A 26,975-nucleotide genomic window follows, 5' to 3' on the forward strand; every position below is an offset into this window, starting at 1 on the left:
CATGGGCGCTACATGTTCTGCCAGAAATGTAGGCAGTTGTGAGGAGCATGCTTTCTCTTATAAACAGAAAGGTTTTTTTTGTTTATTTGTTTGTTTTTTTAAGGGAAAACCGTTAGAGACAAAGCTGTGAAATGTCCTTAGCTTATTTGTTAAGCCAGTTAACCATAAAAATCTCTCTTCAATTAAGTTTTATTCCCAGTACTTGTTTGTGTCTCGTGCTGTTTTTTCTTCTTTGTGAGTGTCTTGCTTGACAAGATTTTAATTGGCTGGTTTTAATTCTTATCTGGCTCCTATGGCTCCAGCCGTCTCCAGTCGTCTGCCGTTTGAAGGATTTCTGCAAAAGCACACCCACACACACACACGGAGCAGTACACTTCATGTGCGTAAAAAGAGGAACCTTATTTATAAGGCTCTAACCAGCAGCATTACAAACATTATGAGTTGTAAATTGCTGAAGCACTACATTGGTGATGTGCACACCCGCGGCATTGTGTGTTCAAGTGTGGGGCTTTTACAGATAAATGATGCTGTGTGAGCTGACAGGCGGGCTGATGAGATGGAGCAGAGCTGTCATAACTCTTCCTCACCAGCACATAATGAACCTTGGCCCACAGCTGACCCCTGAACCCTCTCTAACTACGGTTGCACGAGCGTTTGTGGCCCTGCACTGAAAATCACAACACAGAGGAAAGTAAAGAGTGGAGCCAGTTATTGTTATCTGAATTGTCTATTAAAGAGGAGCTGAGCGTCTGGGTCTATAATGACCTGTTGAATTGCCTCCTTTATGTGTGAAAACACAGAATGGAAATTTGAAACAAGCTAAACATTGAGAAAAAAAGTCTATTATGCCTCTCACCTTGATAGCTCAAACTCAATTTCCTCTGTTCTGTTTCACAATTGAGTATGTGCTCTGAACTGAAGCTATGCCGGCAGCTTTTTTCACTCTCCATGTAAAAAGTAATTGCATGGTTAAAGCTGTCCATTGAATCCCGTCCTGCCTCTTATGATTCAGCTTCTGGAGGAACCTCCAGGCGCGTATCTCATCACTCAGCAATGCCACACAGTTTGGCTCCCTTCCAGAGCTTACAGTAGCTCCCTCGCAGCCCCCCCCCCGCCACTTCACTTCCGCACACATCAGCCTGCAATCAGCTCGGCCCAGCCGCCCACCGTTTTGAATTACACTAAAATTCACTGTGATAAGTACCTTCACTTTACTGATGCAGATTTCTGATGAAAGTCGTGTGGGCTGGCAGGTATACAGACATGGGAGTTAGTGGAGTTGAGAAAAGCATCACAAAAGTTAAGCTGTCTGCTTCAGTTCGAGATCCCCCTGTTTCCTGATTTTCATTTTCACATCCCCATGGTGCCAGGAGAGCGGTGTGTGAGAGCGTGTGTGTGTTGTAAGACTGTGCACGTGCTTCACACTCCATGGAAGGGGATCTGTTTTGGAGCCTTTCCAGCATTCCTGGGCGCAGGCGTCATGCCCTTCATGCCAAATATTACTCTGAGCGATGGCGTGAAGAGGCGGAACTGGATGAGACCGAGGCACAACGACAGTGTAAAAAGACTAGGGACCCACAGTCCGATCTGAGCCGTACAGCTGTCGAGGATTTGGAAAGTAAAGTTTTCTCCCCTTCGGCACTGTGGAGCAGGATTAATCCAGGACAGCACTCACTGTGGAGATGCCTTTCCTGAGAAACATGTCATGTATGAGGAAGTGTTGGTGCAAAGAGATAGATCTGAGCAGACAGATATGGAGGGACAGCTGTTAGCTGCAAATGTCCTGTGGTGGAAAAGAGAGAAGGAAGGCAGGAAGGGAGAGATCAGGAAGGAGGGGAAATGTATGCAGAGTCATTTAAATAGATGATGGTCTTTTGAATTACCCTTAGCTCTGTGTTGGCTCAGCAGAGTCAGCAGAATAGTAACTGCAGCACCACTTACACCTACCGAGGTGCAGGCCTGAGAGGCACAAACAGGTTTTTTGAACTTCAAGGCGGAGCAGGGGAACAATCAATACCCTGTCAGCAGCATGAACTGAGGAGTGATCACTTCATTTTACCCGGATGTGCTCTGTTCCACATCCTGTCCTTTCAATCTCCCTGTCCCCTCCTCTAACTACATGGAACAGAGGTTACGCCTTGTTGTGTCTACATGTATGTGTTTGTGCAGGCAGACACAGATTGAGTGTGAAACGGATGAACCACTCTGTGTGGCATGTTGTTTATAATCTGTACAGGGTGTTAAACCCAGGATGGCATGATTCATGGAGGAACAGGCCAGCTCACAGACAGCACGCTTCACACTCATTTCAGTAAATGGACGTTTGGCAACTCTTCCCAATAAATCTGTGAAATCAGTCTAATTAGATGAGCCTGCAGTACGGCATGGATTGGTCCATTTGAACCAATCGTTTACTCTTTTAATGAATACCTTATCATCCACTCATATCATATAGGTCAGTTTATCTATCAAATCATGCTAACACTACATTTATCCTCTTGGTTTGTCCAGCTGTGGTGCGTTTAGGGAACTCTTGTCCTCCTCAGTTAGAGGAAAGCCAGCCGCTCTCAGCTGACTCGCCGCTGTGTGCCAGCACTGGCAGACAGCGCCTCATTCACAGCTGTGTGAGCTCTGTGTGCCCAACAGCTGCAGGGCTCCGCTCGCTCCCATGAGACAAATGATACCCTATTACCACACACAGCATAGCAGCAGCTTTTCAACGCCTCTCCCCCGCTTTCTTATTAAAACAAGTTTATTTGTTCGGAGGTCCCACATATCATACTTCCGGTCTGTGAAAAAAACCACACACACTTTGAAAGCATAAGTGTTCCCCTGAGGTTGAGACTAGATATTTGACATTCTCCATTCGTCTCAGCCTCGAGAAAAGAGGACTGTGTGTGTCGAATGCCAAGGTCAGCTTTGCTCTCTCGTCGGATCTTTAGGAATTGTGTTTGAATGCTAACATGCAAACACCCACAAAGTTGTGAGAAGTCTCTGTGTCCACATTATATAACAGAATGTCATGTATGAGTCTCATGATGGCACACATGAGAGCACATTCACTCGTACACACATGCTCCACACGCTGTATTCAGATACACACGGGCTAAAGGGCCACAGATGGTAAATATAGCTCACAGGGAGTGAGTGATCACATCTCCAGCCAAATTGCGGTCTGTTTATAGCTATAGGAACATTACTAACTCTGCTGTATGGTGCGTGATGACCAGAAAGCAGCATCTATCTCCTGAGGGTGACTTACTGGGGAAATGTTTTGCTGAATAAATGCTGACAGCCGCTCTGTTTTTTCCACATCCAGTGTTTAGAGTTGGCTGTCCAGTTGGCTATCTGCAATCCCCTGAGGAACAGGAAGGAGGGAAGCTCATAATGATGCTGCGTAATTATATTTGTCTTGTTACACAGTGCATCAATGGAGCTCTAATTAATTCTGCCCGCTAATGGGAGGAACAAACTGTCTTGTTTTCGCCCGCTGTGTCACTCTTTGGTTTGTTCAGCTTTCATTCTGAGCAGCGGTTGGTGCGCTCTCGCTCTATTGATCACTATTCCTCTTCTGTCATCCTCTTGTTACTCTCTGTTACCTCATTATATATAAGTCCTCTCTGTCTAACACTTTCACACACAAGCATTATGCTCATTCTGCTCTCCCTGCTCACCTCACATCTGTTCTTATCTCCTGCTGTGCTTGTCCATCCAGCTGCACACTGTCTTTCACTCCCTCCTGACCCCAGGTCTGTGACTTGATAGAAATCGAAAACCCTCCGACCAATTCCCTCTGTCTCGTCCTCACTTTAAGATCATCTATACAAAAAAAATGAATAGCCGAGAAAAAAGTCATAGCCGCCTCTTTCACATATGCACTCCTGTAATTTTCTACAAATTTCAGGAGCTCTGCCCTCGAAATTTTCAAAGGTGCTTGTTCACACATGTCCCTCACAGTATCAGTGTCTTCCCTGTTAGGGAAGATGAGTCTCCTGTGAAAGCCACAGTGTAATGTTTGCAGCATGATGGTGGTCAAAGTAAAACAGTTTTTGCATTTATATCAAGGCTTCGTGTGAACAGACGGATGTGGAGACATTTTCTTTCATCTCGCCTTGAAATGTTTCTCCCTCTTTAACCTCAGATATTTTTATTTGTCCGGTTACATGTCTCTCTTCTGGGCTCACAGTGAGTTTTTCCTGAATTCTCCCTGCTATTTTCTCACATCCACCCACTTTGAATTCAGAAGAGATTTCACAAAAAAAAGTGTGGGTAAGGTCAGGCTGAAACATTTAGCTAATTGTTTTCACTCATGCAGCTCACCCTGAAAATTTCCAGAAGTTTTAATGAGTTTGTTCATGCAGCTAGAGTAAAGCATCTCTGCTCTGTTTTGAGTCTAACTTACTGAGCAGGATACATCCTGTGCACTCACTGCTCTGTCAATCAAGCCCACAAGGCTCAAACATTGTGCTAGAATAGACATTGACTTTGGATGTCCCTCAGTCTGAACCTTCTCCTGTTTCTGCATAAACATTTCAGCCCTTCTCAGAACTCAGAAAGACAAACCTTCAATAGATTTTGCAGGAACTGGAGACATATCAAAGTACCTGCACTGTCCTTGAGGAGAACATGACATTGCAATACAGAAATATGTTTTTGGCACTGGCAAAGGGCATTGTCCTTCAGTGAGCTCATGCAACAGCTTCTACAAGGCAGATAGAGAAACTTTAGCCACCATTCCTCACAGTAAAATGGAAATGAAGCAGAGGCTGTGCCCTCGTAAGTCATCCTGCAGGGAGAAAAGTGACCCCTCTTGTGCAAGATTGAGGCGCTAAATCAGCCTGCAGACATCTCCTGCTCCTCTCATCTTAAGGTGCTCCCGGAGAACCATCACTCACGATGGAGAGCAAATGCAGCACTTTGATATTCTTTGTACCTTACCTTTGCTATGCTGCTCTTTGTACCCAAGTGTTTTTTTGTACGTCTATGTGTGTGTTTGATCTCAGTAGTTTACTTGACAAAGACAGTGTTGAAAGATAAAGAAAGAGAATTGCGTATGTCCTCCAACGTGAAAACAGACAAGTACATTTCCATTTAAAACCCTTTGATTTACCTGGACATGTTGCCCTTTGCTCGTGTTGTGGCTTTCTGCTGCACCGAGCAAGGTCACGCTCTCACAGCTTTATTGTCATGAGTGAAGCTCAGACCAGCTGGCCGACCATTCGGTGAAAAAATCACAGAGACATCTTTAGTGTACTGCTGTGAAACCTGCTGTAAGCACTCTCTGCCCGAGGTTGCCTTGTGGATGCTCTTCAAATTTTAATAACAACCCCGGGCTGTTTGGACACAAGTTTTTATATTGCTGTTTTATGGTTTGAATAAGCTTGTTTCTCAAGGACATTATAATTCATGGGATTGGGTGCAGAGGTGGAAGTGAGTGAGGGTTTGCAGGTGGACGCTCTCTGGTTGTCAGATTTATTCAAATGAATCAACTCAAGGAAGATAATTCAAACAACTTCAATGACAAGAAACTTACTCTGTGTTTGTTTTTCAGACTTTACCTGTCCTCAGCCTGAAGTGCAGACAGTCTCTCTTCCTACTTCTCGCCCTCTTGGAAAGGTAAGACTTCAGTTTTAACTAGTCAGACTCTCTTCACCTGCTGTGACAATCTGTTAGCTCAACTTAAAATGTCACTGCGGGCGGCTAATTACCCTGTAAACCGGACAGCACTCCTCCTCAAACATCTCCTTTGCTTCAGTCTGTTTATGTAACAGCCCCCCTCTGATGCAGAGGCTGAGATTCATATATATCTTTAATATCAGCCCACGCTGTTGCTGCACGGTTTTCTCCCTGTGCAGAGTTAATTAAGACAGTAATGTAGCATGACAGATTATCTTGTCCAGACTACAGTAGACCTTTGTTGACGTGAGGCTGAGTCCATCTCTTTGAAAGTGTGAAGAGGCCACACTGGAAACCACCCACATCTCCCCGCTGCATGCTACCTGTGCTTCAAAGAGAAGGCAGGCTTAGAGGGGCTAACTAAAATTAGCGGGTAACGGATAACCTGTGCCTTGAGATCAAAGCGGGGCTGAACTGTCAGGCTCTTCAACGGCGCCTGTGGTGACAGAGCCACTAGAAGGAGGAATGCAGAGACACACAGAGATGGGCAGGGAGAGAGTGAGGCTGCGATGCTATTCATGCAAGGGGATGAGTGTTCCAGAGGCCCCACATCAAGGTGTAAAGTTCCACGGCAGGAGATTATTCACAGGCCTGTTCATTGAAGGGTCAAGGTTTTGTGTGTTGCACATGATGCTCTCATTCCCTCAGTGCATCTCAGAAACTGAAGCATCTCACAAAAGGCTTAGCAGTGCAGTCAACAGGGTGTTTGATCACTATATTGTGCACATGTGTGTGCAATAAATAGCTTTATTAACAGTGTAGCACTTCTCTGCGTGACGTTTTGCAAGCCTTAGACTTTGAAAGACTTTCCATTAGCAGGAAGAGGCAATAAATCGTTCATCAATGTGTATATGTGTCTCATGCCAAGTGCAGGCAGAAAGAACTTTTCAAATCATCCTGACATTTGGAATCAAATCCTGGTTTTGTTCTGTAATTTTCATCTTTACAGCCCTGACTCATAACAGATGTTATCTCAAGAAGACACTACAAGATGAGCAGGTCCAGACTCTCTTTATTCTGTTGTTTACAAAGACCCAACAGGATAAGGATAGGATAAGATCGATTCAAAGTCAACCATTAGCAGACCACTTTGCAGCATTTAGCAAGTTAAAACAGCAAGGACAAACTTCCTTTAACAGGCAGAAACCTTGAGCAGAACCAGACTTATGTCAGACACACATCTGCTGAGACTGTTTTGGGGTTGGAAAGAGGTATAGAGATAAATGAAGAGAAAGAGATAAACGCTGCAAAGATGGCTGATGGTCTAGAGTTTGGCTGTTTAACCAAAGCTGAAGATAAGGAGGAAGGGAAATATGAGCTAGCTCATTTTAAGAAGGTCACATAGTTCAGTTTCCCAGCTGCAGCTGAGAGTGAAACAATTATTTTTTAGCAGAAGAAATATACTTGTTTTAAAATCAATCATTTCCACCAAGTCTGTTCTGCTGAATGTCTCTAATTAATACACTACACCGTTAAAACCTGCTAACTTCACATTTTCCTTTACATACCAGCCATTACCCATTAAATGAGTGTATTTAAACGGTATGTATTAAGGTCAGCTCTCCACTAAAATAATGAATATTTTTGTAACAGTTCACCTTTTTCCATTGCACTTCACTGTTTATCCATCGAGCACACCTTTCAAGCTCCACCTTTTACTTGCTGATTTATTTTAGCACACCCTTCTACAGCAGCATGTGGTGTTAAGATGTTATTGCTCTAATTACAACTACTGTTAAAGTCTTTTTTCACAAAGTATTGAAGCAACTCCATCTTTTCACTTAGTTTATGCTTTGGCAACTGCAGTAGTAGTAGGAGCACATTTGTTAAGTTGGCACTGCTCACTTATACAAAAGCATTTGTTACAATCTGCTCCTCAGTTTCAGTGTGCTGCTCTCCTGTCACACACGGTTCCCCTAAACGCTCTCTGTGCTGTCTCAGGCCTCTGTTTACTCCTCCCATGTGTTTTCCTTCTACCATTCTCCACCCCTCCACCAGATGCCCTTAGGCTGTTTCCGAAATCGCCTACTATACTAGCAGTACGTACTGCTATGTCCAAAATTCAGTATGTAGTAAGTAGTATGTGAACAAGAGCAAAATCTGCAGTAAGCCAAAACTCCCCGGATGTCTACTGATACGGGAAAATATCTCAGTATGCATCAGACCAGTCTGCCTCGCGTACTGTTTCCCATAATGCACAGCGCTCGTTCTGCTTTTTCTTTTTCCTCATTTTTTGACGGGAGGAAATCTGTTTTTGGGTGCTGTGGAAGTTATCAAATTACATATAAACCACTTCCTAACTTTTTAAATCATAAATGGATGCTAAACAAGCATTTTATTTATCGGCTTCGCCGTTGTTTACTTCTGCTTTCCGAAACCGGAAATCCAGCAAAGTCTGGCTCAGCATGCTGCATGACAGATCGAACAGAACAGTCATACTACATACTAAATTCAAACGCAGTATGTAGTAGGCAATACCTACTGCCTACTACATTAGTAAGTAGTATGTAGCAGGCCGTTTCGGAAACAGCCTTAGTCTTTTCCTCCTTTCAACCATCTAGACACCTGTTCCTAGTTTTAATCAGCACTGCAGTTTCCTTACCCTCCCAGCCCACCGGCTCACCTGTCCCCACTAACCTCATCAGTTTCACTACACGTGGAACAGACTACTTTCTTAAGCCGAGGTCAGACTACACATGGTAAGCACCATTTTTCCCTGATGCATCGGATGCAGGGTTTCAAGACCCTGAAAATGGTTTTATCCTGTGTAGTGTGTCAAAGTAAGAAGTGAACCACAATAAAGGCCACATCTGGTCACTGTGAGTCACAGGATCTGTGACATCTTCTTTTCCAGGTATCAGCCCTGAATCACTGCTGTATCCCATATTGTGTTTTTTAAGTGTTCACTTTATGAAACATCTCCAGCTTGTAGGTTTCTATATCGTAGCTTACAGTTTGTGCTACTTTAACCTCTCTTACCTTTTCTCTGTCTGGATGTCATCCTCGACAGCACACTGTCATTTCAATCTCACATCAATAATGTCATTCGGTCTACATATTTCTATCTACCTAACATGAATCGCCTCCGTCCGTCCCTCACACCCAACATTACTGCCGTTCTCGTTCACACCCTGGTCACATCACACATTGATTATTGTAATTCCCTCCTCTTTGGTCTCCCTCTTAAATCCATCCATAAACTCCAACTGGTCCTGAACTCTGCTGCTCGCATCATCACCAGAACCCTGTCCATTAATCACATCACTCCCGCCCTTCAGCAGCTTCAGTGGTTACCGGTCAAATCTCACATCAATTTCAAGATTCTGTTCCTCACCTTTAAGGCCCCTCCGTAACCTCGCTCCTCCATGCCTCTCTGAACTTCTGCACATCAACACAGCCAAACTCTCAGGTCTTCTTCTTCCATTCACCTCACTACACCACCCGCCTGCTTAACCACCATGGGGTCCAGAGCCGCTCTGTCCCCCGCCTCTGGAACTCCCTCCCACCAGACATCCGTAACATCAACTCTCTTTCCATTTTCAAATCACATCTCAAAACACATCTACTGTCATATTCACTATAATTAAACCTCTTCACTGCACTGCATCCTGTTCATTTTATTCACATTTATCATTTACACTGTATCATGCCTTGTTGATTATTTTTATTATCTGTGTTTATCACTGTTCTTGTTTTCTCACCGTTTACAAACTAACATCAAATTAACAACTGTTTTCGACAAATGTATGTGATTAAAGTCTTCCCCTCCCGGTCTGTGGTTAGACCCGCAGCATGCGAAAAAATAACCGACTATGGCTGAGGGGTGTTGAGGATCCAGTATTTAATGCACCAAAATCTGCTGCAGTCTGCCTCTAACATCTGCATATGGGTCCTCTCCTCCCACCTGTGATGCTAGCTCTGTCAACAATCTGCAATGAATAAACAGTTAAGAATGTCCGTCATTTATAATCATAACATGTATGCAAAGAAGTACTGAAAGTGCAGAGTGAGCTAGATTAGGGTGTATTTTCTTGTCATATCACTCATTACACTATAGTGCACCGTGCTGACTGTTCAAGGTGGAGCTGATTTAACTGCCTCTAATGCATATTGCTGAATCAGAATCAGAAATACTTTATTTATCCCAGGGAGGGAAATTCGGTCATCACAGAGCTCTCATAAACAGTATGTAAGAAAGTTAAAATATTCATAGAAAAATGAATAAAATAAGATATAAATGCAAATAAAATAAAATAAAATGAAGATCAAATCAAATAGAAGAAAATAATAATAAAGTATATACAGAAGTGCAGAATAGTTAGAGTTTGCTATGTACAAAAGCACTGGGAATGAAGGAGATATATACAGGATGTCGAAGTGGCAGGGATATTGCACAGTGTAGCGCACTGTTATCGCACAGAGTACAGAATATAGTTCAGTCATTACAGGGAGGAGTTGTACAGTCTGATGGCCACAGGCAGGAATGACTTCCTGTGGCGTTCTGTGGTGCATTTAGGGGGAATGAGTCTTGCACTGAATGTGCTCCTGTGTTTCACCAGCACATTGTAGAGAGGGTGGTGGATGTTGTCCATGATGGCGTGGAGCTCTGACAGAGTCCTCCTCTCTGTCACCACTGTCAGAGAGTCAAGCCGACAACTTCACTGGCCTTGCGGATGAGTTTATTTAGTCTGTTGGAATCCACTACCCTCAGCCTGCTGCCCCAGCACACCACAGCAAACAGGATATCACTGGCCACCACAGACTCATAAAACATCCTCAGCATCATCCTGCAGATGTCGAAAGAGGATCACAATGAATGAATTACACCTCACCACTTATCATATGTTATTTGTTGATCAGCTGTTTCGTATGTTACATTTAAATCTAAATAAAAAAAAATAAAATAAGAGTAATAATTAGGGATGGTCATTTTGTCAATGCAGCCTAGATGCTTTGTGCTAATGCATACATACCTTCACTGCTCTGCTGAGACAGGGAAGCACTCCCTGAACGGTGTTTCAGTTTAAAGAGTGTCCCTGTTAAGTGGTGACTTTCACTTCAATACATCCTTGGTATCTTTAGTTACAACAGCTACTGAAAACTGTTTCATGAATGCCTTCAGATTTTCATTAAAGAGATATTTAATGAGTATATTCAGTCTAATAATTAAAAGATTGGATGCATTCACAAAGACACTGTTTTACAACCAACAGCTGTTGTAACTGACCGCCACTGATGCATTCAGCTGAAAGTCTCACAGTAACAGGGTCACTCTTTTAACTGGAACACCAACAGCGTCAAACTCATGGCTCTTCTGATATTTAACACTGTGCTGCATCAACAAATGTTTCAGCATGTTGCTGGAGTTTCCACCCTTGCTTGAAGTCACAGACATTGCACGTAGCTCTTAATTTTGCAGTCATAATTTGACCACTTCTGTCTCTGGTCTGCAATGATTTCTCTGCATGACGTCATTGTTTTGTAAGGCATGTGAAAAAATTAATGATCCCTTTCTTAATGGAAGTCACCAATAAGGGAACTGTTAATCATGAAGGCAAAAGACATTAAGAGCTTAAGCTAATTGGAACCGGTTGTCATCTGGTAAAAGTTCTCCATTCCCATCCAAAGTATATCTGACAGTCAGATGGATTAAAAGTAAAAACAAAGCTTAAAATGGCAAAATGGAAATCATTTACACTGAAACAACATTTTGCTTTTATTCATTTTTTGAGTCAAGACACTCAGTCGTATTTCTCTAAAGCGATCTTAGAGACTTAATGCATCAAAGCTCCACTGAGACTTCAGCGGTTTGTGGTCAATTTATTTCAGTTAAGTCTTTTTTCTATAAGGTCTATTAGTCCTGTGAGGATCAATATGCTGTTAATAGTGCCATCTTGCTTTTGGTTTCTTGTTTTAATTAAACATGACAGATCACAGATATGCTGTGTTGAAGTTCAAACATCTTCCACAAAGAAAGTAGACTACATTGTTAATAATAACCATGAGAATATGCCAGTTTCGTATGTTTCTAAGCTTTAAGTGAGATTTCTCTCATGAATAATAAGTTCAAGTTATTATGTCAACAATCCTTTTTACAGTAATGAGAGAGCTTCTCTCTCATCTGTGTGCAAATCAATCCTTTATAATGTTTTCAGAACTCCAGGAGATGATACAGTGATTATGTCAGTGTCCTCAGAGTGTGCAGTAAATCCCGCTGGGACATTATTATATTTTGTTGTGTGTTGTTTACAGTGCTGCTCTGTCTTTGACGTCTCCAGCTTTACTGTGACTTGTTTCACATCTCTTTGGAGCTGTCAGATTGAGTCTATATCTAGATGTCTGGGACCTGCCATATCCTGCTCGTTCCTTTCTCACCACAGAAGCCAGAGAGTTTCTGTGCTGCAGAGAAAGAGTGAGAGAGAGACTGTGTGTGTGCACGCTCGGTGTGATTAAATGTGTAATTGCACTTAAAAAAAACAACAGAGCACTTGGAATCAGGGTTTTTCAGCAGCGTGTTTGATGCTCAGGATTTATAAATACTGCATAAATGCTCAGAATGCATGCAACTTAATAATCTGTCCTTCAACTGCACATCAGTCAATTATATTGGCAGACAAGGACACACACAAGTGTCTCACGACCCTTCAGCCTCCTTACAGCTCCTCTGGGCCTCTCTGACCAGCCGTGGCAGGCTAGTACAGAGAGGTTAACATACTGGGAGAGAGTTGGTGTGTGTGTGTGTGTGTGTGTGTGTGTGTGTGTGTGTGTGTGTGTGTGTGTGTGTGTGTGTGTGTGTGTGTGTGTGTGTGTGTGTGTGTGTGTGTATTATTGATACCACTCCTGTTGTGCGTGCTGAGAGATACTGACTGATGCTATTCTACCAGTGAACTATTTACATATTTATTTCCCAGGCCAAACAGCCCCACATGCACCGGTGGCCACGAGAGACCTCATACGCCTGTCTTTAATTGGCTATTGATTGACTCTGCCATGGCAGTGGGAGACAATAAATTACCTCCTGCTTGAGAGAGGGAGGGGTGGCAGACAGGATGGGTGTGGGGGTGTCAAATCTGTGGCGGCATTATTTATACATCTCATTTTTATTTATATAGAGGGGATAAGTGACGCAATTCACGGTGGAACAATAGCAACACTGACTCCCTCTTGGCTGCAGTTTGTTTGCATAGGTCAATACACATCGGTTTGTTTGGAAATCTGGTGTGAGCATGCCGAGAGATGCATTGTGTATATGGAACGGATGAGCAATTCAGTTTGGGTCTCCTGCAGCCTCCATTTGACAGGAAACTGCTGCTTTCACGACAGTCTTCATTGTCAAGAAATAAATTATGCAACATTATGTTTGTGTAACTGTTTGCATCGGTGGTTGCATGTAGTGCTGTATGAATTGTTGTCACATAACAATGTGATACGATGATCTGCGCTTCTGAATGAAGAAGATATAAATAAAACAGGCCTTTTCTTTAAGATGTACCTGACAGGCGTTTCAGCACATTTGCATTTCATTGCAGTTGTCTGATAAAGCACACAAGAATGATGCAAGGCAGGGAGAGAGATTTCTAATTTCTCCAGCCAGGAGAGTAATTATTCTGCCCATTCGTGCCTGAGAGCAGACTGATGTTGAGCAGCTCATCAGAGCCGTATTGCAAAGAAAGTCCATTTTAACCTTTCATTCAGTCTCGCCTTTAATTCCCCAAATCCTGGGCTTTAAAAACAAAGTGAGCTCGTACTAGTCAAGGAATGAATGCCGTTTGACTTCAAATGATTTTCACTTGTTTACACTTCCTCGACAACAAGAAATGAAACCAAAGTTATACACAATCAAACTTGTGTTATATTGAGATGCAAAGGGATAATGGAGGATTAGAATGTTTTCCACTGCATTTACTTTAGTGTCATTACTCACTCCGCACATTCTCAGCTAATGGAGTCAGAGCAAAACCACAATTAGCACCAGAGCTCAATAAGGTGTTACTCACAAGTGACCACACACACAAGTTCCCCAACAGAGGTCAAACAGCCACCCTGCCACCCTGCCACCCACACACACACACACACACACACACACACACACACACACACACAGACACACACACACACACACACACACACACACACACACACACACACACACACACACACACACACACACACACACACACACACACACATATCTAACAGACACTTCAACCTTGATTATTTCTTCAACCTGTTGCTTTGTTCACTCAGTCAGCCAGCCTCGTCACACAAGCTGTTTCAACCAAACAGCCGCTGGAGCCGGAGGAATCCACTGGCTGAATTCCTGAGCTCCGTCATACTCCAGCAACACTGCCCTGCAGGCTGGGAACTATCCTAGGAATGCCCCCTCCTGCTGTGTTGCACACATCCAGGTCCTGTTCCGGCAAATGCCCGTCGGCTCAGATGAGCTTTGATGCTGGCCTTGCACGTGAATGTAAGTGTGTGTGTGTGTGTGTGTGTGTGTGTGTGTGTGTGTGTGTGTGTGTGTGTGTGTGTGTGTGTGTGTGTGTGTGTGTGTGTGTGTGCATGTGCGCGTGCGCGTGCGCGTGCGTGTGCGTGTGCGTGTGTGTGTGTGTGTGTGTGTGTGAACGCTGACAGGCAGCCAGCCCTGGTATTGATCTGTAGCCATTCCGGCTGGAGCCCAAAGGGCAGGCTGTATCATCTGTCAGTCTACTGAGAAGGGCATTACAGCCGCACTGATCTTAGATCACAAATCCCACTCAGAGGGGGGAAGAGGGGGTGAGGGAGTCTGTTAGGTAGAGGGCAAGTAAGATAGAAAGGTGCTGAAACTATGAAATAAGAGTTGTGAAACATATAGTGTGCGTGCCTGTGAGTGTGACTGTGCTCTGCTCCTGCCCTCCATTTACTCCTCCATGCTTTTTGTTGATTGAGACAAACAGATACTGTTTGAGGACCGGGGGCTGAAGACAACACTCAGCACCGACCTTTTCACCTCCATGACCACCCACAGTCTTTGCCCCCCCCTCCCCACTCACACTCACACACAGTCCTCTCTGTGTCTCCCAGCAGCTCTCTCCACACTTATGACAACACAATTACACAGCACTCAGAGAGCATATAACCCGGTACACACCAGTGAAATGACACACACATAAACTGCAGCATATGTACTCTATGCACACATGCGCATAGCCCTCAGGACAAATAATAAATCAAAATCATATGTGGAACATATCGCCAAGCTGCTAATAAAGACTGTAAAATGACTTCAAAGGTTACCATATCTCATGCATAGATAAGGACTGAATCAAGCTTTCATGAGACCAAAAGTCACTCTGCTGTTTTGATCTTGTCTACCTTCTATTTTTCAGGCTTCCTCCCTGTTATTGCCTCCCTTCCTCTAAGCCTCAGCTACAAAAATCTATGCACTGTAATCAAAACTGAGATTGCTTTTGATTTTAAGTTTTGTGAAAGGCAGCGAGCCCTGCGCTGTTTCATAAGAGAGATAGACACAGCTGATCGTGTTGATGAAATCCAAGGTTGCTACAACTAGTCTTGCATGACTCTGCTCCGCTCCTTCACAGTGATTATTCCATTACCCGAAATCTTCTAAATCTGTTCCCTCCACACTTTTAACGCGCTGACAGGTCTCTGTGTGGCTTCGGTTCAGCCCACGTCAGAGCGAGGGAGCCGCCAGGACTCATAAAGCACAGTCGCTGATAATGGAATCACAACAGTGCATTTGTATCTGTTTGTCTGCCACCTTTTTATTAGCTCTGAAGGATAAATTACCTGTTTGTGCACTGATGTATTGCCCTTTATGCTTGACTTGGAAAAGCACACAGATCCCGATAACTGTGAATTACTGTTGAGAGGACATATTAGCATAAGCGTTCACCTTAAAGTCACATGTTACTTGAGTAAGCTTGTGATCAGGGTTGCATGAAATCACCCATCCAGCAGCTGAAGGTTATCATTCTGTTGAAAGACAAAGAAACATCTAGGGGTCTTTGTCATTTGATCCGCTCTGAACGCCACAGTTTGTAGTTCCAGATTAAAAAAATTATCATCTTTGGTCCTTTTAATACTTCTGAATTATACAAGGATCAGTCTGTACAGCTGTGATAGTTTCAGTAAAAATATCCCCTTGTATCCTGTAACATCTTGAGGATCCATCATGTTTAAGCAGGGCGTTTTTTTATAATAATCTTAGTTGTTCAATCTAACTTAACTTAGGTTTGCACAATGAAGGTGTTTCTTATAAGTCAATGTTTTCCATTTCTCATGGAAATGATTTATCCAGCATGCACACAGTGATGGATGTGGCTCTGCACTGTAACTCAATCAGTCTCTACTCTATATGTCCTCCCTTAATAACACATTATGCGATTACAGCTGCATGCATAAAAACATGAATTCCTATTATGTCATGCAGGTTTATATTTCTGTATACAGGAAATTACAACTTGTGCTCCCGAGTGGGGGAAGACTAAAATTCTGGCTCCCCTGTGTTTCATCCAGTCGTCTAATTAGCTGCAATAAAAAATATCTGACAGATAATCACCACCCTGTGGTTCTGTGGAGCAAACACTGATAACTAAAGGTTGCATCCTCTTCTGGCAGATAACACACTTTAAACACAGTGTTACAGAATCAAACTCGTCTCCTACAGCGAGGTATTGACCGAGAACACGGCTGGGATGAGCCTTTTGTAAGAGCTTCAAAACCACTGAGGGATCAACAAAGATAACACAAACAATCTTGTTTGCCACTGAAAGCATCGATTGGACAGCCCAATAGAGCATATGTTCTTAAACCTTACTTTGTGGATTCTTCAACACGTTTCGATAAAGTGGAATAAAAGTTGTTGAGCCTCAAATCTCTCATTGTACTTCACCTCAGGAGCCCGCCCATTCTATCACATCATTTAGTTTCATTATGTCTCTTCATGAAGTTGTTTTGATGAAGAAAACATCAAAATGTGGGTGGAATGAAGACCAGTGCTCTTAATGCAGATTCACTCTGTCAGAGATTTCAGAAACGATCAGAGAAGTCTGGAGGCAGAATAAAGAATAGCAGTCCATTAGTGTTGAGGAAATGACAATGAAAAGTGCTCCCAACAAGCTCATTTGAATATGGAGTCAAAGATTGATATTCTTTCCCCTCTACTTTAATAACTATTCAACCTCTCCTATGGAAAATAACCATCAAGAGCCCACCAGTGTTCAGGGCCAGGATACTGATAGATTAGACCCCGTGGATATGTATCCATTCAAACGATATAAAAAGGAATGGCAAAGACTTTTAGAGCTGGACGGAGAGTGAGAAGGGTTTTCAACACCTACTGGAACAGTTTGATTAAACGTTTATAGTGAGGCTAGATTTCACCTGGAAATCTGCACCTATCATGAGATTTATCTCTCGATTATATGCATACTGATGGTGATTTTAGGTCACATCTCATATACAGTAGCTCTGGGGTTCCCAAAATTGGGGTTGAGACCCTCTCGGGGGTCGCGAGACACTAATGTGGGGGTCGCAAGATGTCTTATGGAATTATTTTTTAAAAGTAATCTGAAATTCCATATTTTACCCATTGTTGTAAAAATCTTGACAAAAATAGAAGTTATATTTAACATATGTCATTAGTTTTCTGTCTTTCTTTGTTGCCAGATGAGGTTAAGGCTGGTTAATTGATTAACAATTAGTTAACAAAGATGCTGCTGGTTAATTAACAGCACAGAATGAAGCAAGCCTTTGGCACGTATATTGTGGGGGTCACAGGCTGAAAAGTTTGGGAACCCCTGCAGTAGCTAAGTGATTATTTAAGTCAACATGCATCACACTCACTTCTAAAAAAAAATAAAGGATCCTTTTTTAACGATCAAAGATGCACGTTCTGAAACACAAGGTGTTAAAGGTGACATATCACGCTTTTTTCATCAATACATATTGGTCTAAGAGTTCCCCAAAACATGTCTTTAAAGTTTATGCTCAAAAAAACACTTTGAAATCAGATTTTGGCATGCCTGAAAAGCCCGTTTCTTCAGTCCTCCTCAGAACAGTCTGTTTTCTCTCTGACCACGCCCCCTCAGGAAGTGGGTGTGGCCTCAGCTCTCCAGCACGTTGATCGATGATGATTGATGTTTACATGTTGGCTGAAGATATACGGCTGCTCAGAGATCACGTTACTTCAACCCTCTGAATCTGATCCAGAATCTGACCCTGACGGAGAGGCGCCTGTAGCAGGACCTTTCTGAAGGATTGGTCATAGATTTAGTGTTTCTTGTTGTTTTATTTATCAGTATGTCGACGTGTGTCTTGGTACACAGCTACGAACATGTAGCTATGTGGCAGACCGGATATTGTTGTTACGTAACAAAAACACGGAAGTCTGAAACGGCTCGTTTCACACACATTTACAGAAAGGTGGAGAAATCAAAACAGGGGCAGAATGGATTTTTTTCATTCTCGGGGGGTTTGTAGACATGCCAGGGACGCATATTTCAGGTAGAGAACCATTAAAAGGTCAGTTTTGCATGATATGTCACCTTTAAGTGAATTAAGGCATGCATACCTGACCACATTTTGCTTGTCAAACGATGCATAATCTTGCACTGAGTGAGGCACAGGTTGGATTAAGTCCCTCAATTATTCATACATGTAATTTGCTTGCTGACATTTCTAAATGGATGAGGGAACGTCACCTACAGCTCAACCTGTCCAAGACTGAGCTTGTTATCATTCCAGCCAGTCCCACTATGGACCCACAGATCAATATCCAGTTTGGATCTCAAAACCTCATGCCCACTATGTCTGCCCAGAACCTGGGTGTCATAATCGATGACCAGTTAACCTTTAGGGTTCATGTTGCCTCGATTGCTCGGTCCTGTCGTTTTGCCCTCTATAACATCAAGAGGATCAGACCCTACCTGACAGAACATGCAACACAGCTTCTGGTTCAGGCTCTTGTAATGTCACGCATTGACTACTGCAACTCTCTACTGGCAGGCCTCTCTGCATGCACAGTTAAACCTCTGCAAATGATCCAGAACACAGCAGCACGTCTGGTCTTCACCAGCCTAAGACAGCTCATGTCACTCCCCTGCTCATTTCGCTACACTGGCTTCCAGTTGCAGCTCGCATCAGATACAAAACTCTAATCATGACTTACAAAGCAGTCACCAAAACCGCTCCAGTTTACCTGGAACCCCTCATCCAGGTCTACTGCCCTTCTCACCCGCTACGCTCAGCCTCTGAAAAGCGCCTAGTGCTTCCAGCACATAAGGCCTCAAAATCACTAACTCGACTCTTCTCTTCTGTTGCCCCTAAATGGTGGAATGAATTGGTCAACTCCATTCGAGCTGCAGAGTCCCTCTCTACTTTCAAAAGACAGCTAAAGACCCAGCTCTTTAGGAAGCACTATGCACTTAGCAAGACTGTTCTCCACTGTTGTCCCCAGCGGCAGATCATGTCGTCCAGCTACAGTTGACTCGCACTGTCCTTCTCTACTCTGGGAATCTGTGTTCAGGTCTTGAGTGACCCTGCACTTGGTACTTTGGTCATTATTGTGGTGATGTTAATTGTTGATAAAGATAACGGAAAGTCTTAAATGGTTTGGTTGCTTCATTGTAGATGTTCCTTATTTTATTATTAAAAAATATAATAAATCCTTATTTACTTTTGTGCATTGCCTTTACACTGCTTGGCAGTACCTGCAGCCAAATTGACTTGAAGCACTTTGTTACTCGTACTGATCTTGTTTCCTCTTGTCTAGATCTTTGCTTGTGTTGTTCTTGTTCTTGTATGTTCGTCGCTTGGATAAAAGCGTCTGCTAAATGACATTGTAACATTGTAATTTAGACCTAACCTAAATTAAACCAATCAGTGTGTCTATACTCATTCGCTTTAAGAGCCAGGTGCCTCTGCAGGCAGGCGTGTTAAAATCTAAAAAGCAGATTTAAAACTTTCATATTAAATTCAGCATGCTCAAGCCAGCATTTAAGTTCTCTCCTCCTCTGGCCAATAAAAACAAAGAGACTGTCCAGCATAACAGAGATATGTGTACATTGACACAGGAGACACAGTAGCCTAACTTCATTAAACATTTCAAACTTAGGACTCACAGACAGGGGTAAACACTCACTCGTGCACAGTGTGTAGGAAAGAGCTACATACTCAAAAATATGTTCTAACCAGGCTATACATGGAGGTTCCTTGGCTTCCAGAACAAGGTTCCAGTGGACATCAACAGAACTGTAGGTTTTAGCACATATACCTGCATTTCCCCAGGGGGTTAAGTTAATTATCTATGTATTTATCTATCTTCTGCACTTGCTTTGATTTCAACACTGGAGGTTACCGCTTGGTGCAGACCAGAATTTAACAGGGGAATTTGCTTCTGTCACATGATTCATCACACATTGACAGACATTTTCAAGTGGAATCTCATTTTGCGCCCAACATCATTGTCAGCGGCTCAATATTAAGTGAGAAGTGCATCACAGACACCTAGAAAAAAAAAAAAAGTATTGCATTCGGCTTCAAATGCACAAAAAATGCATTCAGCACTCTTCACCATCAACCAACCAGTACGATCAGGACACTGTTTCCATTAGGTTTGGATCAACTTTGTTAGCATCCAGTAATAATTCAGACTTCATGGTCAGAACATGCTCATGTGGACTCTTCTGCTTCTGGGCATGTTTAAAACTTCTCTCTTTACAATGCCTCTGGCCCTTCTTGTTAACATCACACAGCCCATCGTGTGCAAAGTTAGGTTTTGTAAAGGAAAAAAAAACAAGCTGAAATTATTTAAATGACTGCTGGAAAAATACTTTTGGAGGAATGCAGTCATATAATCAAACACAATTGTGTGTTTCCAACTTGTTCATACATCTGTTTTTCAGATGGTTGAAAACTTATTGGAGGTAGGTTTTGGATGTTCAGACCTGATTGCTCCCTGTTTTCAATCAAACTTTGATGTTGAAGCTAGTCCTCACTGGGTAACTGTAAATAAATCAGAACCCTCAGTGTAACATCAGCTGAAGATAGAAGCACCTCCAGGGTCAGAGCAGGTCCTCTGACAATACATCTGAAAACATCTTAATCCATGTATGATACACTGAAACACATTTTCAACACTAGACAGGGATTTTCTGCTCATTCAAATCTGGTTTCTGTGGATGTGGTCTTTAACTCCCAGTGGGGAATCTTATTCACTCCTTTGTCCCATGTTTGAAGTGAGTTTTAAAGCTTTGCAGGTGACGCAGCAGAGAGTAATTCGGTTTTGTGTGTTTCATCCACACATGTGGTGTGTGTGTGTGTGTGTGTGTGTGTGTGTGTGTGTGTGTGTGTGTGTGTGTGTGTGTGTAGGTGTGTGTGTGTGTGTGTGTGTGAGTGAGAGTGAGAGTGAGAGTGAGAGTGAGAGTGAGAGTGAGAGTGAGAGTGAGAGTGAGAGTGAGAGTGAGAGTGAGAGAGAGAGAGAGAGAGAGAGAGAGAGAGAGAGAGAGAGAGATCCTGGATGGTGTCTAAACAGACGCTTGTCGCCAGGGATAGGTGATAGGCCTGCCGCCATGTAGTCTGTGTGTGTTTAGCAGAGTGGTGTTTAATGTGCAGGGCTGTAAGGTGGAGTAAGGATTAATGTGAGATTTCAACCCCCAATGATCCAACATATTTTTCCTGCAGAGGTGCCCTCTGTCACACCATAATGGAGCCTGTGAGTGTTACTGTGTAACAGACGCGTTGTGTGTGTGCGCATTGGGTCATTTTTGCATCCCTGTCATGACCTGGCTCAAAAGACACACACAGAGAAACGACAGGACACGTGATTCAACTACATGTGCAGAAGTTTATTTAAACCATTAACCTGTGCAAAGTGGGTGAGCTGTGTTTGTCTGTGCATCAGTGTGTCAGCTGTGGGGGAGTGGGAGATGTGCTCAGCGTGCTGTATGGTGTGAGAATAAAATACAAAGACAGCAAAGCCAACCAAACAAAACCATGTTGTCACCTGGAAAGCCAAAGAGTGACAAAAGAGAGAGCGAGAGAGAGGGGGTTGACTGCTGAATCTTCTTCTGCAAGTCTGGCCAAGAACTCCCAGGTGCAGTGAAACCCCACCAACCAGCGACCTGCAGGAAGACAAACACAGAACAGGAAGGGGGAAAACAGAGAGCAGGCCTTGCACTGGTGGGAGGGCAGTCACATCCCTTTAAATTGAGACCATGACAATCTAATTTTAGTTTGTTTGCTGTAACTATTTGGCTTAACTTCATGTTTCTTTTAACATTTCCATGCACTGACTCTAACCTCCACACTAATCCTGTAACAGTCAGGGCTGTAATCATATTTTCATCTTATTTCTGGTGCAGGCTTACCCGTATCACCATGATATATCTAAATGTGAAATTTTGTTGAATAATAATCTCTTGATTCTTTTCATGAAATGCCATCCTGCAGAGGATGTTGACACTGTTGTGTTTGGAGATGCTGAAATTCTTAAAACAAAGGATTATGTAGTAATATAGGTCTGCGGCTGCTTAATCTCTCTGTGGGCTGGAATTGTGTGTGTGTGTGTGTGTGTGTGTGTGTGTGTGTGTGTGTGTGTGTGTGTGTGTGTGTGGGGGGGGGGGGGGGTGTATTAGTGTGTTGGGGTAAAAGTATGTGTGTGTGGGGGGGACTGGTAGGTTTAAAGCGATCATGCTCTCATTCCCAGAGGTCTGTGTACAGAGCATGGAGACGGACAGATGGGTTGTTTTGAGAGATGCTGCTGAATATTGCCTCTAATGCCAAGGATCAAAGGAGATCAGAGGTGACCTCTGACCTCTGAAACAAAATGTATGACGAAAGGAAGATGACCTGGTTGCTGTTTAAAATCTGTAGAGTTTTGTGCTGAGCAGGGCTGCACAGTATTGGAAAGAAACTCTTGCAGTATTTTACCTTTCTGCAATATATATTACAATATTAAATATAACAAGAAATTAAACTACATAAATACAGTGTACTTTTATGTACCTATTTTTAAATGTTCAATCATTTCTAGTTATTATTTGGATGTAGAGTCTATTTCCTGATTTAAAGTAGCTCAACTGCTTTCACCTCACTGTGTCCAGCATTCTGACAGCAGCTCTGACACTGGCATGGAGAATCAGAGAGACAACAGGAGGAGGAGTGACATGTTATTTTATACACAATAGACCTAATCACAACTCATCCACCATTTCTTACAATGTTTGAAGTTATGTTTAATCTGCTTCTCCATGACAGTAATTATCTCATTAAACAAAAACTCACTGTCTTCTTCTGCATGTGATTCATGGAAAACAAGGAACTGGTGAGTTCATATTTTGCATCAGGCAAAACAAAGTAACAGCATGATGTGTTTCAGGTCAAATGACTGACCTTGCATGTGACAATTGCTCATGCTCACATTGCAGTTGGGATGGTCAAATGATACACCGTTTAAATGTAGCGCTGAGGGAAAGGGCTAATCTGAGCCGCCACCTCTGGTGTTGAAGATGGAGCCAAGGGGGGAGTGCAGAGAGACTGTAGTACCTCAAGTTCTCTGCCCATTTCTGGTATAGCCAGAAGTTAGGTCGAGTCAATAAAGTGACCGCCATGTTTGGGCTGCATTATGCCTCTTCAGAAACCAATGGGTTGGATTTCCTACTAGCATCTTTCAATCGGCCGGTCCTTTCAGATATAGCTGATCATGTGCAAATTACTCACAATAACGTGCCATGTGCACTGCAGTACAAATGCTACACACACACACACACACACACACACACACACACACACACACACACACACACACACACACACACACACACACACACACACACACACACACACACACACACACACACACAATAAGTCAGCACTGAGGACATGATGTGCCCATCAGCGGAGGCGAATAAAGTGACCTACTAGAGGATAAACAAAGTCTGTTTCCTGGCACAGCGATCTTGTGCAGCCATTAAATAGGATGCACAAATTTACTGTAACACTATGACCCTGCAGACGACTGGTTCATCGGAGACAGCAATCACTCCGTGTGCTCCTCCAGGGCTGGAGGAGCACAGCACATTACAATATTATTCCATGGATATTCTGGTAATTTTCTGTGGTTACAGGGGGGCACTTCACAATAAAACCTTGGTATTGGAGTATGATTAAAAATGTTTGACGTGCTGTGAGACTCACCCCTTTCTCGGAAAAATGACTGATTATTACATATTGATAATTAACAGATATAAAACATGATGAAAGCCCCTCACAGCTGCTAACACAGTTCCCCCTGGCAGTGAGGGAGAGAGAAGCAGACAGGGAAGAGACTGTAGCTTCATTAAACACTCACTTTTTGTGGTTATTTGGTGGGTAAATCATTATTCTTTCCCCTCAGGAGTCTGTTTAAATGGTGGAATTTTTGGAGAACATGCTGTTCATTATTATTAAAATTTGATACAGTTTTTGGTTTCACAAAACAATTCCGACATAAATCACGGCACAAAAATAACCAATTCAGAAAATAAGGGTTTGACAATCTGGGTCAGAACAGTCAGTGTTTAATTGTATACATAGACAGGGAATGCCATTCACTATCCTTACTGTCATTTATAATGCTTGAAATAATGAAAATGAGAAAAGAACAAAATACGGTTTCGCCTGGGCAGACCTTGGAAAAATCCAAAACCTGAACCAGCGAGAGAAAATGCAATCAGTGCATCTTTATATGAAGAACAAGAAGAATATTGAAATTCTCTTGAATGCATATACGTATGTGAGCAGACACATTAGATTCATGTTGTCTACACAAACACAGTCTTTCTTGAACAAACAAGTCCTGCTTACCCCAAGGTTGCTAATCTGTTTTTAAATGTGTTCCTAGTGGGCTCTGTACCACACAACCCTCAGTTACTCCCATAAACACACATCTGTGTCCAGACAGCTTACAGCTAACATGTGCACCGTTGATGCATATTTCATCTGGGGTGCATTAACATGAGCTGCACCTGATGTATATTTTAGAAAGTGGTGGACTTGTGATGTTGTTGTGAAGGAGAAATAAGTGCCTGCAGGCTGTCTACAGAGGCCAGATTTAGGTCAACAAAGTGAGACTTCCTCTGAAGCCCCACCCAGAGGTGTTTGTAAGGCCCTATCAGCACCTCAAGGGATTTACACAGTGTGTGTTTTTGAATAAGGAGATTATCCCTTGGGGAAGGATTGGCTACATGATACCTGCTTACAGTGTATGTTGTGTTGTTTCTGTGTTGATGGAGCAGCTGCCCCCCTCAGGAGACAAGAGTTGGATAAGGTAAAGTGGGCTTTGCTCGTCCCTTGCGAGGTTCCCTTTGTCTGGAGATCATCTGCTATCCCAGCTTTAAGAGGATTACCACATGTTATGACATTAAACTGGAAGCACAGTTATCATCAGCCCTCCATCACATAAGCGGACTGTGAGCTGCTCTGCATCACCGAGCACATACATCACAAGAAGTGGATGCTTCCACATCACTGCAGCCTTACTTCACCTGGGATATGTGATTCATTATGTTATGTTTATAGTTTTCAGAGCTGCACAATCAGCGTCAGTCATGTGTTTAGCATTCCCTCTGCATGCTTGCCTTCTAAAATAGGACTTTGCAGTTAGTTGGATTTATGATGTGCATCCACTCCTCTGTCTCCTCCGGAGAGCAACACATCAAGGTTCTCCCACCGCCTGCTGTGCCCGTCAAATAATCCCGCATACTGACACATTTGTGTGTTCATACCCCTTAGAGCTGATGGAAAGAGAAAAAGAGAAGATATGAAAACGAGGGAGGAGAAATGAAAAAGAGTTTAAGTTTTTTTCCACCCCGTGTTACCATAAGCTGCCACATAGGCTGGAACTGAAACCCCAGCTGGCCATGAGAAATCCATCGGTTTTTCCCTGTAAGTCTCTAACCTTTTTCAAATCATGCTCTCCTGCCATCCATGTGGACTTATTATTACCTTCCTTCATATTACACCACTATAAAAAAGGCCTCCTCCCTCTCCACGCTCTGTAAAGATGTATGCCTTTTAAAGAGTGAATTCAAAAAAATGGAAGCCGTGCTGGTATTTCTATAAATAATGGTTTGACTTCTCAGAGGCAACCTTCGAGGCTGAGCGCCTGGCATACAGCACCCCCTAAAGTGTCTTCAGAATTTATCTGGTCCCGCACCCAACAGTATTCATCACAATGTAAAATGCTGTGCCTCTGCAATACATCACAATCCGGCCACAGGGCCGCCGTAAATCAAAACTACAATGCCCTTGACGTCTGCATTAGGCCCATAAACTATTTTTTTCTTTTTCTACTCAGGCCCAGTGGACGGTAAAAGACCCTGCTTGACCACAGTGGCCTTTTTGTGTGTGAGTGTAGTGCACATGTTTGTGTGTGTTACAGCGCGCAGAAGTAAAGCTGAAGGCAGTCGTGTTGGGGGTTTCTGGGCAGTGTGACAGCAGCAGGCGGCGACTGTCTGTGTCTGCTTCCGTCCCTGGCCTGACTGAACAGTGATTAATGGGCTTTACCTGCTCCGTGGCTCTGGTCCAGGTTTGGTGTGGTCTCTGCGTTGCACAACCAGACATGTCTCCTCTGTTCCAGTGTTCGAGCAGACCCTCATATACATGCACAGAGTAACAGGCGGTGACAGCCACACCTGTGTGTGCACCGTGCTTGATTTAAACAGATGGGGCACGTGTGCACAGACCTGTGAGAAGCTCGTTTTGGGTACAGCATTTAGGAAGCATTTAGGAATAGCTTCAGCAGAGGGACAATGCTCTTTGAGTATTTAAGAGAAGGGTGTGAGTGTGTTTGACTTTTAGATTGGCTTAGCAGCTAGAAATCAATTGCACGGCTCAGATGTATCCAGCTGGTTTCCACATACACACCAACTATTTGCCTGCGACACGCCTGAGAGCTCTTTGTTCTCCTCCCTTCCAGTCTCCAGTTCCACTGAGATATCTGGACTCAAACTAATGTATTATGAAACGATGCTTTAACACAGCAAGTCTTCTGCCTCCAAAGGAGAATGGAGGGTTTCTTTTTTGTGCTGTTTAAAAAGCAATGAGCTAGAATTCCTAACAAAAGCGAGTATTTTCACTTTATTTTGTCATTTGTATGCTTGATGGGAGTTTTCCCTCTCTCTCTGAGGATTACAGAATAACCTCCACTCTCCTCCTGAGGCTGTCGTTAGCCTGCTGACGAGCCCACAGAGGTACAAGCTTCTAAAAAAACCTTCAACAAGCGCAGGGTGCAGCAGCTTTGGCAGTGGATTAAATAC

General features: G+C 43.2%; 1 protein-coding gene across 3 annotated transcripts in view; it reads left to right on the top strand.

Annotated features, from left to right (window-relative positions):
• Positions 1 to 26,975, top strand: part of tspan9a (tetraspanin 9a) — a 239,984-nt gene that overhangs the window by 70,074 nt on the left and 142,935 nt on the right. For all 3 annotated transcript variants that reach the window (XM_034685631.1, XM_034685632.1, XM_034685630.1), the window contains exon 3: positions 5,552 to 5,616. The gene's annotated coding sequence lies outside the window, so the exon portion shown is untranslated. The remainder of the gene's footprint in view (positions 1 to 5,551; positions 5,617 to 26,975) is intronic.

This window comes from Notolabrus celidotus, chromosome 6 (genome assembly GCF_009762535.1).
Source record: "Notolabrus celidotus isolate fNotCel1 chromosome 6, fNotCel1.pri, whole genome shotgun sequence".
Lineage (NCBI taxonomy): Eukaryota > Metazoa > Chordata > Actinopteri > Labriformes > Labridae > Notolabrus > Notolabrus celidotus.